Here is a 16,194-nt window from a genome sequence, read left to right as displayed (position 1 = left end):
GGGACATGGAGAAACTGAGGTAAGCCTGGGGGAAGCTGGAGTGCAAGGAATGAAGGACTAAAATCTGCTGATGACAAGACTGGAGAGCAGTTGGGAACTGCACACTGGATTTTCTGACATCTGTCTTTCCTTTTCCCATGCCAAAAAGCTGCATAGAAGCTTCCAGATTCAGGTGCTTCCTTACTTAGCATCCTCCTTCCAGAACCCCTAGCAACTAGTAGGAATGTTTTTGTTCTTTCTAATAAACCACGTCCGGTTCCGGTCCCCACTGCTGTCCTGTTGGCTTCATTCTTCCATCGCCCCGAGGACAAGAGCTCAGAGAGAGAGAGAGAGAGAGAGAGAGAGAGAGAGAGCGCAAGTTACAATTCCACAGTGAGAGGCTGCAGGGATCAAAGAACCCATGGGTGGAGGGCTGACCAGGGCCCTGCCTATCTCAGGAACTCTGTCCTGCATCCTGCAGGGTTGGTCCATCCGTGAAAGCAGCGCCCTCAAGGTCTAGCCCCACTAGGGCCTCCTATCAGCAGTCACCCCGAGGGTGAAGCTTCACCACAGGAACTCTGGTTCATGCAGACAAACCATGGTGCACATCTGAAGAGACAGGAGAGAAGCAAGAGTAGAGACATCTGTTCAATCCGAATCATAAATAAGGAGCCAAATAGAAGACGGACGATAGGAAGTGGGGAGATACATCTTCCCCAGAGGGGACGGGGACCAAGTGATAGGGGGAGGAGGGGGCGGGAGGGAAAGGGAATGGAAAAGGAATTAAGATGTGTTGTGAAGTGTACCAGCGCCACACAAGGAATGTGAACATTATATACCGATGTTATGTACTAACTACACAAGTACTACTAAAAACTGAAAAGCAGTGTAACACTTTGGTATAATGTAAGATCTTTCTGTGCAGTATAGTTTTCATTTTCACCTTCCAGGGTTTGAGCAATTTATCCTCATACGTTTTATAATAGGACGGTACTGTTACTTTTGTTTTAAAGTAAATTATCTTTTAAAATTGAAAAAAAAAAAACAATAAACAAACAACAAACCCTACAGGGCTGTGATGCAGCCTTCTCATCTACCCCAGCCCTAGGCAGCGAGGTTCTCGGCAGGCACCTGACTCTGTCAGTATGGTGAAGTAGCAGGCTCAGAGTTACTTACCAGGGGAGACTGGAACCTGGATTCCAACTCTGGTTTTTCTGACTGCAAAGACCCTTTCTAATCTTTAGTCTCTGTCATTGCTGGAGTTTTGTCCGAACACTTCCTCTTCCTGTCCTGAAATAGCAGTATCACAAATGCACCCTGGGGCTCTTAAGCCCCAAGGCTGGGCCCCTCCCAGATGTGTATCCCTGTCCTCCCTGGGTGCCCAGCACTTGCGAGACTGGGAGTTGCCCCTGAGCCTGGCCTGTCCAGAAAATCTTCAGTAGTGTGACGTTGTTGTTGTTTGCTGGTTTGCTGCTCTTTTCTTTTCTAATTCGACAAAGGCAGGGAGTGCAGGGTACCTCCGCAGGCCGGGGCAGAAGCTCCCCTCTTCTTCCTGGCAGTTGTGGGCAACAGTAGCTACGCTTCTCTTCAGGCTTCTGGTTTATGTTTTTAGCTTACTCCCCGCTTCTTTCCCTTTTGAGCAAATTTCCACCAGCTAAAACTTTTTTATAATTTCTACCCTCACAGCTTACTTCAAGCTTTCTTTTTAGCATTCTATGACTACTCAAGTGTATTTTCAACTTTATGAACTAAGGTCTTTTTCTGTTCATTTAAACATTTCAACATAAAATATGTCAAACTTTAGAAAAATTTAGATAACAGTATAAACTGTTGACTGTTTACCAAACAGTTTTAGAAAGTCTTAGTATTTAACCATTTTGTTTCTATTTTATTTAGAGGAAAAAAACATTACGGCACTTTAAATTCTTAGAAATGATAGCTAATATATATATAAAATTAAGTGTGATTTCTGTCTTCTCTGAGTTACATCATAGGTAACAGAGCCTTTGTAGATGAAAGAAAGTTGTGCTTTATTTAATCAAAGAATTCAATCTAACTAAGTGGAAGAAATGAGAGGATTTAAAAATTAACCTTTTGTAATCTTTACTGAAATGATCGATTTAAACAGTCATCATCAATGATTTAAACTCAGAAAGGGAAAGGGCGGGGAACTTGACAGTAGAGGGAATAGGAGATCCCACCTTTTCCTTTTATCTACTGATATCAGAAAAGCACAGCATGTCTGCAGGTGTGGAGCCATGCAAGTGTTCGGCATAACCTAGGAAACACTCTTGCAAAACAAAGGGAATCTGAATTTGACCAGGTTTCATACACATTCCTTACATGGGGAATATAGGGAGAAAAGAAGCAAGTTAAACAAGCAAATAAAACAGTCCAGGATGGAGAAAGTTTTTACAAAAAGGATAGTATACAAAAGGTATGTGTGGGGCTTGGCCTGGTGGGTTAGGGAAGGAGACCACACTTCCTATTTAAACAAAGTAAGACTTAAAATTAAACACAGGCCGGGGACTTAGCTCAGTGGTGTGGCAGCCTGCCTTGCAAGCACAAGGTCTGAGTTCATCCCCCATACAAAAAAAAAAAAAAAATAAAAAAAAAAGCAAGAAACATTAGAATTCACCCCACAAAAAAAAAAAAAAAAAAAAATTAAATATAACGTGTGGCTCTTGTTTAGATTCTGAGCTGAAAAAGGTATTTTTAAGACAATTGTGGAAATTTAACATGAACTTCCTATTCTAGATAATACCAGAGATATTGATAATTCTTAAAACCTTGACAATAGTGTTACAATTACACAAGAAAATGTTCGTTTTTAGAGATGACTACTAAATTAAAGCATTTCTTTCAAACAGTGAAAACATCAACAATAATACACTATAGCAGACGCATTTGAGATCCGAATAATTTCTCCTCTGATCTCACTTTCTTACTTCCCTTACCAAGAGTATTTACTGCCTGAATCCATTATTTAATATTTCTGCCCATATGTGTTTCCATTAGTTTATGTGCATGCATCCGTAAGTGCTGCAGAGTATGTTTTCCTATTGCGAAGTCTTCCGTAAGTGGCTGGTATAGTTGTCTGTGGACAGCTTGTGTGATGATAGGATGCTACCTTCCCCATCTGATATGCTCTGATATAGGTTTAATGGCTTCAGTTCTTGTGCTTTATAAGAATACTCCCCAATTTCTTCATCGATCCTACTCTTGGCTGTTACTTGGGCCACTTTCAGTCTGCCACTTCGCTAGCAGTGCTGCCCCAGACGTTCTCTATGTGTCTTTGTGTACATTTGCTAGAACACTCCTGAAAGTAGATTTTTTGGCCTTGAAAGTTATGTGCATTTTCACCTTGAACAGAAACTAGTAAGCTGTCATTGGAGGTGTTGAAGTTTATGTGCATATGAAAGTATTCATGCCTACTGCTTGGACAAGGGACCAACAGGAGTGGATGGGCAGCTTTAAATCGTGTTTCTTGAAGGTTTTTGTTACTTGGAGAATTGAGCTTTCACATACTATTCTCCAAACCCAGGCACATTAAGAGCAAGACAAACTTAGGAAACATATACGAAGAAAGCCTGCACAAGTCCCAAATCTTTTGAGTTAAGGCATCAACATCTGGTAGAATCATTTAATCCCAATCCCCTTATAGTTCCTGAGTTTTACCACAAAATCCAGAAAGAAATCAGAATTTAAATAACCAGAATTAGGGAAAGAAACACTGGGAATCTCCTAAGGGAGACTACAGGTCATGGAAGAATAAAGGCGCCTAATGTCGTGTGCCAAGAGAGGCCCCGCTCTGCAGCCTGAGGCTCTTGGAAGTCTGTGGTCACAGCTGTAGAAGTGAGGTGGTGGGGTGAAAGCCGGGGTTCCCCGCAAATGCAGCCCGGTCGGGGGCAGTTGTAACCAGCACGTTCATGTCCGGGATTAATCATCAGATCCCAGACAAGCACTGACTCACTTTGTAGAACCACAAAGGAAGCAATGACAAGTACATAGATTTTTGTAATTATTTTGAGAAAAATCTTAGCAAAGGTTTTACAGGTACATTAAAAGAATAATGAAAAATCTGCAGCTGAAATGAAGAAACAAAGCATTATCACCATGGTTGAAGCACTCATGGTGTTTTTACCTTGAATTTCATAATTCTCATATATGTCATTCAATTTAACTTACAGGTGTGTGCTCCCAAGGCATACAAAATAGGTGCAGTGCTTACAATTTATAAGATGACTTCCTACTGCCTGAATTATTCTACAACCTGTTTCCCCCTGAGCATTATGTTTTTCAGAATCATGGAGGAATGTAGCTTTAATTTATTCATTTTGACAATTGTATGGAATTCTACTGGCTAAATACTGCAGTTTACTGTGCATTTACAGAAGGGGTGTTTAGATCACCCAGATTTTGCTCAGAAGATGCCATGCATGTTTCCCATGCATATGCACTGATATTTCTCTAATGTGCTGCCTACAAGTAGACTTTCTGCTTAGTAGGCTTTAGGCTCTTCAGCTTTGCCAGTTGCTCCTCACAATTTTTGTCTGACTCTGCACCCATCAAAGCATCTGACCATGAATGCTCTGTATCTTAGGTATCATTTAGTGGCACTGTATTCATTTACTAGATGTGCAGTGTTTTGTAAATGTCTTTACTTTATACTTCCTAAGTATCAGCCGTCGTTTACACCACGGCTTCTCCAGATCACTTGCTCTTGTGTTGCCCACTGTCTCCCCTACCTGTGAGCCTGTGTACGAAGTGCGTGCTGGTGTGTCATCTGTAACAACTCCTTACAAAAGCGGGGAAACATAGGCAAATGATAGCCCCCAAACTGTTTCAATTCCTCCCAAGGCCAAGGCAACCTATGAAATAACCCCATTTTCTGCTCTCCCTCCCCTCCTTAGAGGAAGAACAAAAGGCATTTTCAAACAGGTTTGGACACAGCCTGCATTTGTCAAAGTTCCAACTCTTTTCTGATCTCTGTAATAAGAACTAGGGAGTGAAATTGCCAGAGCTTGGACATTTGAGATTTGAACAGTTTTACTGATGCATAATTGGCACACAATAAATTCATATTCACAGAGAAAAATTTGATGCTTTTTGATGTATGTATATTTTTTGACTTATATGGGAAGTCATGACCACAATGAAGATAAGAAAATGATGCCTTCACCTCTAAAATTTCCCTCACACCTGCTTAAATGCTCTCCTCCTGTATCAGGCACATCTATTTGCTTGCTGCCACTGCAAATACGTTATATTTTATGGAGTGTGGAATCACATGAGAGCCACTTCTTTTTGCCTTGCATCTTTTACTCAGTAAAATTTGGAAATTCATCCATGTTGTTGAGTGTGTCGCTAGGCAATTCATGTTTACCACTGACCAGGGTTCTGTCGTATGGAGACACCATTATGTGTTGATCGACATTTAGGTAGTTTCCCTCTGTGGACTAATCAAAGTAAAGCAGTAGTGAATAAACATAAACTTCATCAGACACCTACATCCTTATTGCTGCCATGTTAATGACGTAAGGATTGGAATGGAGTCTTTATTTTTGGTTTTGCTATAGATAGGCAATGATTCCTACATCATTTTTGAAGACACTGTTCTCCACTGAACCTGGCTTTGCTCATTTGTTGGACATTACTTGTCTGCCTTTGTGTGAGTCTATTCCTGGGCTCTATTCTGTTCCATTGATCTGTTTAGCTTCACTACACCTTCTTTGTTCCTGTACCTTTTTTCATGAGCTCTGAAATCAGGTAATGTGAGAAAATGCTTCTCACAGCTTCCCATAGAATTGGAATCTCAGCCTACCTCCCATGGTACAGATGCATGAGGGTGAGTGGAGACAGAGAGGCATTCTGCTGCAGTGGAAGGACCATCCACAGGCGTGGGAGCAGCCTAGGATGCCTGTGCTGACTGATTTTGCCCTTGGCTAGCATTGAATGACCACCTCCAGACTCCGACTGTCCGTGTCTGGAGACGGGTGTCCTTTCTAATTACCGTTCAGTTTTCTAGCTGCAGTGGCTTCTCGGGCTGCCTTCCTGAGATCGGCCCAAATCATTCTGATGGTCTTGGGTGTCCTCAAATAGCTGGCCACAGGTTTCTAGATTATGCTCGGGTTTCCTTTGCTTAGGAATAACAACCACTCATTTTGCAAATTCTCCTTAATTTTGCATTCTGAAAGCTCCAGTGTGGCCCACATGCCACTCTCAAATCCGAGTATGATATGACATTAGAATTTCTCACCAGGTCTTGAGGACCAGGAACGTGAATTTTAGAGGAGTTTCTTTAATAAACTTTTAGAAAGGTTGTTTCCTGGGAGACAGCGGATCTCAGTCCTCATTCAGAAGTACAGCGGTGAAGGTCGAAACATCATTCATTCCTCGCCAGTCACTTTTGGGCACTATGTGTCATGCTGTGCCAAGCTCAGGAAGCTTCTGTCTGATTTATTCTAAACCTGTAGAAATCAAGGCCACTTAAAGATCTACCTAAGGGTCACGATCCAGGCTTTAGAGCCCAGATCTGCAGTTTCAGCTCAAATAAGAGTGCTACCGTCCCTGGGAGGAACAGGAGGCTCCTTCTGAGTTAACCACGCAGAATTCAAGAACAGCGGGGCTCGGCTGACAAAGACAAAGCCTCAGAAGGGATGAAGCATCCAGACAGGAGCAGACGCAAGGAGGGAGAGGACCAAGCCCTTCAGAGGGGTCAGCCAGGGTCAGCGAACATTTATAAGAGAAGAATGGAAAGTGAAAGGGGAGTAAGTGGGTAAGGAATTGTCTTACTTTTTGACTGAGGAGATGAAGGTGTAGGAGGGAGAGGATAAAAGTGAATTTGAGCCTCCAGGGTAGAAGTTCAGCTGGTATCACTTTTCCTACCAGCAGAGGTCACAGAGGCAGGGCAAATCAAGACTTGTCCCAGAGAAAGGAAATGAGTAGACTGGAGGAGCCGTCTAACCTGATGCAGGCAGACTTCACACTCATTATTGATAGGCACTCCTGAGGGTACAGGGACGGGGTCCTCTGCCAACGGGAGCAAAGCTGCTGCCTGTCCAAACTGCACAGTGTATGACCAGAGAGCAAGAGGGGCAGCCTCTGGTCCTAGGCCGCAGAAGGGGAGCTCTAGTGGAGCCTTCTCTAGGGCGGCCCAGGTCCTTCCTTCCTGGGCTTTGGCTGGAGGTGCAGGAGGGTTAGGAGTTGGCAGCGGCTTCCATGAATATGGAGTTTGGGGGTTGAACTGCAGCTAGAACAAAACAGCCAAGAGGGGAGCCAGAGGTAAACAAAGGCTGCAGAGAGGCAGGCGAGTGTAGACAGGCCTCCGCAGGGGCCCAGAACCTGCAGCCAAGGAGACTCAGTTGCAAGGGCACAGAGACCACTGCCCAAAATATTCTTTCCCACCCTTCAACTATAGCGCGGCACTCTTTGAAATTGGTGTAGACTCTGCTCTGTCGTCAGAACTAGGGCACCAACTCAGGGTTCCTGGGAGAGTCAGGTCATGGTGAGGGCGAACTCTAGGTGTTCTCTCAAGGGTATTGGTGGAGGAAGGCGCCATCACGAGAGCCCGATGGAAGGGCAAAGGACTCAGGAAAAGAAGAAGGGCCTGGAAAGCAGACTCCACTGTTCTCGGTCACCAGTCCAAGGTCCCCAGGAGCCAGGACTGCTGGACTGGGCAAAACAACCCTGGGAACCCAGGATGCCCAGTGAGATTTATGTGAAACTCAAATTCCACTGAGTGTCCTGTGTTTCATCGGGCAGCCACAGCCAGCGGGGATTCTGCCTCATTCTCCCGCACCTACCCCTCCACTGGCCTCACAGATCTCCGGGGCCCCACTTGTGTACATGAGGACAACGGGGGATGCAGGTGTGATGGAGGCAAGCAACCACAGCAAGCAGCGGGAAGCACCCAGCTGAGGATGAGGGGTGTGAACCCATAAGGACGTCAGGTCTCTCTGCAGCCTGCCTGTCCTGCGCAGTACCTAGAACAGGGAGCGTGGGGCTTCATTCAGGTGCATTGACGTTGTACAAAAGTGGTAATGATATTAAGGACAACAGCAAACATGTGCATAGGGTTTAGCCTACCTGGGGTTTCTCCTAAGTAATTTCTGAAAAGGTGAGCTGATGTGTACGAAGTGGTGGAGGGACCTGCAAAGGGACTTAGAAAATCACAGGAGAATTCCTCACACATTGTTGTGTGATAACTGAATTCCTTTAATGCAGTGCTTCTTCTTGGGAGGGGCTGTCTGGTCTTTAACCTGGGTTTCTATCCCATTGTTGAGCTCTTCCTTCTGAAATACAGTGCAGACAAAGCCGGCTATTTTAGCAAGACTTTTCTACATGACTTCTGTGGCTCTTCTGTCTCCAGCAATGCAGTCCTGCATCCCACACCACACTCACCCAACCTGCCGCTACCTCCAGAGCACAAATGCCTCGTCCATAACAACACAAGGCAATGCAGCGCTAAAAGAGTACCTTGTTTTTGAAATGATTTTCTAGTGCTTTCCTAGATATAGATGATGTGAGACTACATAGGCATTAGGGTCATCTAGGTTTCTCTTTGCCTCCACTCCCTCAGAGAAGCCTCCAAACCTGTTTTGCATCCTTATGAAAACAAAGATGGGGCAAGGGATTGGATGGTAAACCACAGTGGTCTCTAGCCCGGTACGAACTGGCTTCTATTTGCCAGATAGAACATTTGGAACCCCTAGCTCTATTGCACCTATTGTATTAGGGCCAGACGAACCCCAGAACAATTGTAAGAATGGAAAAAGTGGATTTTCAGTGAGCACCACTACTCCTTGGAACAATTTGTTTTTTAGGCAGAACCTTCCATTTTTCTGCCTTGGGCTCCTCACCCCATCACCTCCACCCCACCCCCAGTGCTCAATCTCTGGTCACACATGGTTCCTATTCATTTTCATTTAATTCATCAAGATATTATTTAGCTATATCCACTTTCTGTCCAAGAAATTTTTTATGAGCTGACAGTGTAATCCTGCTTTAAGCCTATTGTTATAACTGGGGAGGTTTTTTTCTTTGGACTGCAAAGCTGCCTTCCAGTTCTAAGCCAACCCTAAACCAAAGCAGGCTCAAAGAGCTGCCTTTGTCATTTATTTGTGGGATGTTTCTCTAGTTCTGGAACCTAGTCAGCTCTAGCACATTCCCTAGTTGGTGAAATTATTCTCTGGGTTGAATTGTTGGGAGTGGGTGGGTCGGGTGTAACTAGGGATAGATCCCAGGGGCTTCCCACTGAGCTACACCCTTTTTAATATTTATTTTGAGACAAGGTCTCACCAAGACGCAAAATCGCCGGAGCTACTCTTGAACTTGTAACCCTCTTGCCTCAGCCTCCTAGAATGCAGGATTATAAGTGTTGGACAGCACTCTGGGCTCTGGGTTGCTCTTGAAGACATTGTTCTGACCCAGTCCCCAAGTCTAGAGTGTGAATCCACAATCTCTCCCCAGAAATATCACCAACTGTCTGTTGTTTCCTTTTTATTTCTGCTGCTTCTGCCCTCGGTCAGGCCAGTGTCATTTCCCACTCACACGATTCAGCGATTTCTGGGTATCCAGATCTCCTTGCTGCCTGGGACATGCCCCACACAGTGCTGCTCTCCTGCTCTTGGCCCACAGTGGTGCCTCTTGAGCAGGCAGGCACGTGGGCTCAAGAGATCCACTGTCAAGAACTAGGGACTAAGCAATCATGAGACAAACACGTAACATCTTCCCAAGAGAATCAAGAAGACAAAAAACTGGAGGAAAGTGCTGTGATTTTATGTTCTAAAACCCTACAAAAACATGGTAAGAACACAAAGTTGTCATACACGCTAAGAATAAAACATGAAGCTGCAGGGAAATCCCAAGTTTGTAGTGCATACTAGGGACTAACTCTTTGGGTTCCAAAATTATGTATTTATTGTTTTCCTCCATCGGTGCATTCCTGTGGGTCAGTCTGGAGAAGGTCAGCTTCTCTGTCAAGTTTGATCACCACCCCCCACAAGAGCCTATCCAAGCTCTCACCTGGTCCTCACCGCATGCACCTTACTCCCAGACAGAACTATCATTTCCCAGTCCTTCTTACCCTCCATGTCTGTACTTTCCAGCCAGGATGCCTTTAAGTGTCTGTGCCCCTGCCTCGCCCAAATCCAGGCCTCCTAATGCCAGTTCAATGTTTCTTTCACGTATAAACCTACTCTCGTATGCTTCACACCCTTGTCATTGCGCTGGAATCTCAAACACTATTGATTCGACAGTTATTGGTGGGATACAATTACTGAGCTCTTGAGATTTGCAGAAATGAAAAGAACATTATCCTGTTCTTAGTAAACAGGGGGCAGGGATAAGATAGGGCTAAGCAGAGAATCTAAAGAACTTTTCTGTTACTTACTTTTTCTTTAACTCTGACCTTGTTTCTAGAATTAGGACTCAAGAATTGGCATGAAGGTGTGAATTCATAGTTTTTCTGGATGGTTCTTCTGATGCAAAAATGAGGAAGAAAGATAAATAAAGTGAGTAAAATACTGTGAATATATTGCTTCCTCTCTACATTCTACACACATACTAATTTTTTGTTTAAGAGTAACAACATAAAAATCTGGAATTCATGATTTTCTTGAAAAATCCAGACTGGCCAGACATTCTGAGCTGATCTCCCCAGCTGCCTTGGCTGCCATCTTGAGAAGGCACATGGTGGGAATTTTACCACTGTTCTGGACACTTCTTGTGGCACAGACACAGAGTGCTCCTGTGAGCACTGCAGCTTGCTGTCCTTCTGCAGGGGACATCCCAGCTGGAGGCCCTAGGTAAATGCTCTCCAGAGCTGCCAGGAGAATGGACAATGAGTGGAGACAGGGAAGAGCCCAGGGGAAACCTCACTGAAGGAGGTGTGTTGGGAGAGCCCTTCCCAAGCTAAACCACTCAAACTATTTATCCCAGAATTTCACCCCTCAAAAAGCATCACATTCGTGCCCGGTGTGGTCTTCAGATTCTGAGGCCCAGCTTGGAGCTTACAAGGCCCTAGTCTCCCTGTCTTATTGCCAGCATCCAGACAGTGTCCCCTGGAAGTGCCTGTTTCGTCTCCCTGTTGTGATTTGCTCAGAGTCACACGAGAACTCTTTTGGCCTCTGAGCTGCCTGGATGCTTTGATATTTTGTGCACTTCATTTCAAGAACTATCAGAAAAGGGCATCCAGGATCAAGTCTCTTTCTCTTTGCAGAACAGTCAGTAATGCCAACGAGGGAACAAAGCCAGGCAGCTCCCTTCCTTGGGCTCTGGAATGGGGGTTTGCCTGGGCTCCCTGATCCACCCACATCTCCAGTGAGGCCTCTAGGAAGGGAACTGCTTCACCCCCAGGCTTTGTGTTTCACTTGTAACAATGCGGAGACAGGCAGTTATTGATAGGGATCCCCCAAGGAGCTTTCTGACTATTAGGCCAGACGCAGGACATTCATGGACAGGCCATTCCCAGGGCATTGGGTTTCAGGACCGGGACATGAGTGAGGGGTGTCCGGAGAGGCAGGGCCCTCTTCTGGCTGTGCCACCTTATAGCTAAGTGGCTGGAATCTCAGGAGTGTGTGTCAGTGGGTGGGTGGGTGAGGAAGGAGCAGAGGCAGAATTGCTAACAACTGACATTGTGTTTGGATCTCAGTCCTTAGTGAAATCACAGAGAAAGCCTCCATTGCTCCTTCAAGGATGAAGAAGAATTCCACCCATTATACTCTTCCTCATTTCCTCTCCCCCGTGCAAAGCACCTAACATTTCGGAACAGGGACATGCTCTTTGGTCTACCTACTCTCCTTATTTACATATAGCACAAAGGTCATGCGAAGAGGATGACCTTGCTCAAGGTCACACACTAGAAAGTGACAGGACAAGGTTGGACACTGGGTCCTTCCAACTCCCTCCTCCACCCTACAGTCCTGGGGGTTCACATATTTCGATCATACACATGCACCTTCCACTATTCTGGGCACATCCACAAACACCTGTGCTATTACTTAATACTTTTTCTTTAGCCAGGTCCTTTCTTGCTTAAGTGGAGGAAATTGTGTTGCTAATGCCAATGGAAAAGGAGCAGTGTGTGCCTTCAACACTGGAGACCAAGAGGCAAAGGTAAGTAACAGAAAATGAAGCTATGAAGCTTGAGGGTTATTGTGCTCTGCTGAGAGCTCTCTTTCCAAAATTTGTTCTCTGGGGTTAAAATAGGAGCTTGGAGTCTGAGCAGCATGGGAAGATGCTAGTGCACTCAGAGGCATTTCCCTGGAAAAGGCAGAAGAGTTGAAATGGGAGCAGCCCCCTCACATGCAGGCAATGCATCTCCAGGCACAGCATGGTTGCATCCCAGCTCCTGTGGTGTCTTCTCCTCACTGAGAAATTGCTACCCTGGGTCATGCTCTCTCCAGAGGTTTGTGGACCCCAGGCCTTGCCCTCTATCTTTTCAGGGGTCAGGCTCTGTGGTTTCTATCATGGACACAATACTCCCTGTACACATCAAAAAGGAAGAGCTGTGGTCCCTGTGGAGGAGCACATTTTGATGTTGGCTTTCTGCCTGTTGGTGGGGTTTCTTGCAGTATATCCTGGAGAGGGAGGCAGTGTAGAGAATTCTGGTATCTGAGACAGAGCAGTGAATTTAGTGCTTGAGATCTGCCCCTATTCCTTGTGGCACCTGTGCCGAGTGTGACACACATCAGTGATGACAGAAGTAAACAGGACTCGTCCTCTGGGAGAAAGTTAAACAGATGTTCTAGTGTGAGTTGGAACTCAGCTTCGAAGGACGTCAAGGCTGTTGCAAGCATAGACAAGGTGGTCCCTTCTTGCCACCTCTCTCTTCTCAGTATCACCACTGCAAGGACTGACCCATTGGCCAGTGGCTCTTAGTCACTTGCCACTGTGCTGGTGGTGGGGGCATGAACAAGACATCAGAGTGCATCACACCTGTACCTGAAGCTGAGACTAGGCTCATCCCCATGAAAGGGTGACAAGGACGTACATGACACATTCGTGGGAGTCCTGTGGATATTCTGGAAGCTTATGAGTGTGCACAAGAGCTTGCAGTGGCAGGGGAAGCTTCGTGGAAGAGTGGGACCTGCCCTGCACTTCCTTCTCCCTGCTTTCCTCTGGTCCTCCTCCTCCTCATCCCGCCCTCTTCCAGAACTGTAAAATTCACAGTGGCAGAGAACTGGCAGCCTTGCTGTCACCCCTGGATGTGGGCTGCACAAGCTCCCTGGAGGCCTGCAGAGGTGGGGGCCAGCCAGGTGGACAGTGCCCACACTGCTGCCCATGAGGCCCTTGGACAGATTCTCCCCCTGCCACCTTCTCCTTGTGGCCCAACCAGCTGTTCCCGAGGACTGGTAGGAAAGGGAGGGCTCCTCTCCAGGGGTCGGGACTTTGTAGGATGGCCTCAGGCAGAGCCTGCTGGCCAGACCCCATCTCTGCCTAGATAAAGCCCAGAGGCAGGAGACAGCAGGACCCTACAGCAGCTTTCCTTGCTCTGTGACTTTCTCTTGCTCTCCGTGGATGGCTTGGAGGGTAAAGTAAAGAAAGCACAAGGACTTTGGGCTTGGGACACCCAAGCTACAGAGCTCAAAGCAGGTGATCTACAAAAAGGCCAAGAGGTGCTAGAACTACAAAAAAGCTCTGGGTCCAGGGAGGGAGTTCTGTAAGTGGAGACCTCAGAGCTGGGTCATTTTCTACAGGCACTGGGAGGACAGGATAGACTGAGTTTGGCAAGGTAAGACTGAAAACACCTGCAACTGTCTCTACCCTCCCAGGATGTTCTCAGTTGTCCCATGAGCCACAGTGTCTTCTCCCTGCAAATTGAGTAGGGAGAGGAAGGACCTGGCCTAATGTGACAGAGAACATAAGTGTTAAAACCAAAGGTGAGCCAGGAATTCCTGTTCTAAATCCCATTTGCCTTGGGAAGTCGGGGCCAGGTGGGATGGTGGGGAATTTGGCCAGACTGAAATAAAGGTTAAATACTCCAGGGTGGCCTTTGGCCTGGGCAAGGATGGCCTCCCCAGGCTGGCGTGGGGGTGCTGGGCCTGGGTTCTGCAGGGACACCCACATGTGGTGACCACTGCCATCCACCTGCTGTGTCAACCAGCACAATGCTTGTGTAATAGAAAGGTGACCGAGGATGCATCCTAGCCCTGGGAAGCAGAGGCTTGCATGATTTCAGAAAAGAATGCAAAAGCTGAACAAAATTCAGGATAAAAGCATGTTTCCTATATTAAGTGAAAAAAAATCACAAATTGTTCACTTTGAAAGGCAGACATATACAAAACAAACTTTCCCAAATCCAGGTGGATGCCACATTGCTGTTAATTAACTCCTTGGACTCTTTCTCCTCTGCAATGACCCCTCATGTGAAAATAACAGATTTGTACAACGATTTTTCATGGAGAGGACAGAAAAGTAGTTCTTTCTTTTTTTCAAGCCTGGTCCATGATTGATTTTTTTTGTTTGTTTGTTTTTTGGTAGCAGATACTGAGCCCACACTTAGCTCCACCCCAGCCCTTTTTACTTTTGAGTTTGAGGCAGGGTGTCACTAGGTTGCTAAGTTGCCCAGGCTGGGCTCACACTTGCAATTCTCCTGCTTCAGCCTCTCAGAGGGCTGGAGTTAGAGAGGTGCACCACCTTATATTGTGAGACTTGGGATTTAGCTGCAGTGATTAAGATGTGACCATCTTAACATGTGACCCCACACAGGCAAGGACTCTGTAGTGCTTCTACATTTGTACCTCACAGTGCAAGGAATTCCTACCAGTTTTGTGTTTGCCCGAATCCCATCCAAAAGAGAAAGCTGTGGTGTGTTCCTGGGTGCTGATTTCTATTTTGATACCAGACTCCCTGCCTTACGAAGCCACACATCCAAGCATCAGAGTAACCTTCTGCACACATCTGCTTTTGGCTTTTTTGGTTCCAACTTCTGGTTCTAACTCTCTCACCACCCGCATTCTTGAGAGGAAGAGCCAGAGGATGTGTGTGTACTGTACCGGAATTCTCTCCCAGCCTAGCTACCTCTGTGTGGTCACTCAGAGATAGGAGATTTTTTCCTGGAAGTTAGGAGCCCCAGTGGACCCCAGGGATGCTCACCTGTGCAGCCTGTGCATGGGCAGGGGCAGCCATGGAAACCATTCGATGAATTGCAGTGAACAATGATATCTTACTGCATGGAAGTCTCAGGAGTTTACCAACGTGTAGGAGCACAAATGGGTCCTTTCCCAGGGCTTGGGGTTCTTGGGAAGGCCCCGCATGAGAAAATGTGTGCCACACTCACTCTGTTGGTGACAATTCGCAGCTCTTGTGCCACAGCCCACCCACCTGACAGGCTCCTTTGGCAAAGGTCTGCACCTCCTCACGTCCGGCTCTGGTGGTCATTGACTGGAGGTTACTGAGAAAACAGTGGGTGATGACAAAGACCAATTCACTGCAGAAATAGAACATTGCTGGGGCCAAAAACACTGGCTTTGACAGAACAGATTTTACAGATTTGAGTACACCCTGAGTACCCAGCAGCAGAGAACGGGTGACTCTGGTGTGTCCTGGTACTGAGTCCAGATATAGGAATGTTGTTGTTGGCTCAAAAAGATATTTGTGTGTTGAATGAATAAAAATTTTGTGGTAAGGCATAATCTCATTTTAAACTTAAAATAAGCGTGCACCTGCTGGTCTGGGCATCTACAGCTGTGTCTGCACCTTCAAGTGAGAAGCTGATCAGGGAAACACACCTGGAGGGTTCGTTGTTACAGGAGCATCTCCCCTGGGAAGAGGGTGAAACCCTTCCCATCATTTTCCTGGTGTCTGATGGCCTTGGTGCTATTTGTGGTAAGCACGCAACATATAGAGGTTTTCAAGAATGGACAGTTGTGACAGAAAGAAACTCAAATAGCTTCTTTCTTCCTCTACTGGGCCAGCTGCAGTGTGGAAAGGAACGCGGCCAGCGATGGTTAGAAGACGAGTGTGTCTGTGTGGAGAGACAGAGGGCCATACAGGGAGACAGTGTATTCACACATATGTATGTGGGCGTGTAGACCGAGTGTGTGTGTGTGTGTGTGTGTGTGTGTGTGTGGACTGCGTTCATGTCTGTGGCTTGTAGGTGACTGTGGGGTGGGTGAGTGTGGTGTGTGTGTAGAGTATATGTGAGTGTGGGTGGTGTGAAATGTGAGTGTGTATGCGTGCAGTGTGCAGTGTGGAGTGTGGTTGAGTGTG

At 46.2% G+C, this 16,194-nt stretch overlaps 1 long non-coding RNA gene across 2 annotated transcripts in view; it reads right to left on the bottom strand.

Moving 5' to 3' along the window:
* Positions 1-7,162: 7,162 nt before the first annotated feature.
* Positions 7,163-16,194, bottom strand: part of LOC104853581 — an 11,140-nt gene continuing 2,108 nt past the window's right edge. For both annotated transcript variants that reach the window (XR_002024947.1, XR_777828.1), the window contains 5 exons: positions 15,307-15,376; positions 10,373-10,460; positions 8,068-8,273; positions 7,785-7,964; positions 7,163-7,231 (listed from right to left, as the gene is read on the bottom strand). This is a non-coding gene — a long non-coding RNA (uncharacterized LOC104853581). The remainder of the gene's footprint in view (positions 7,232-7,784; positions 7,965-8,067; positions 8,274-10,372; positions 10,461-15,306; positions 15,377-16,194) is intronic.

Source organism: Fukomys damarensis, unplaced genomic scaffold (assembly GCF_012274545.1).
Source record: "Fukomys damarensis isolate Sample0158 unplaced genomic scaffold, DMR_v1.0_HiC HiC_scaffold_19, whole genome shotgun sequence".
Taxonomy (NCBI): domain Eukaryota; kingdom Metazoa; phylum Chordata; class Mammalia; order Rodentia; family Bathyergidae; genus Fukomys; species Fukomys damarensis.
Note: the sequence above shows the minus strand (reverse complement) of the source record. Positions and strands in the feature narration are given on the sequence as shown.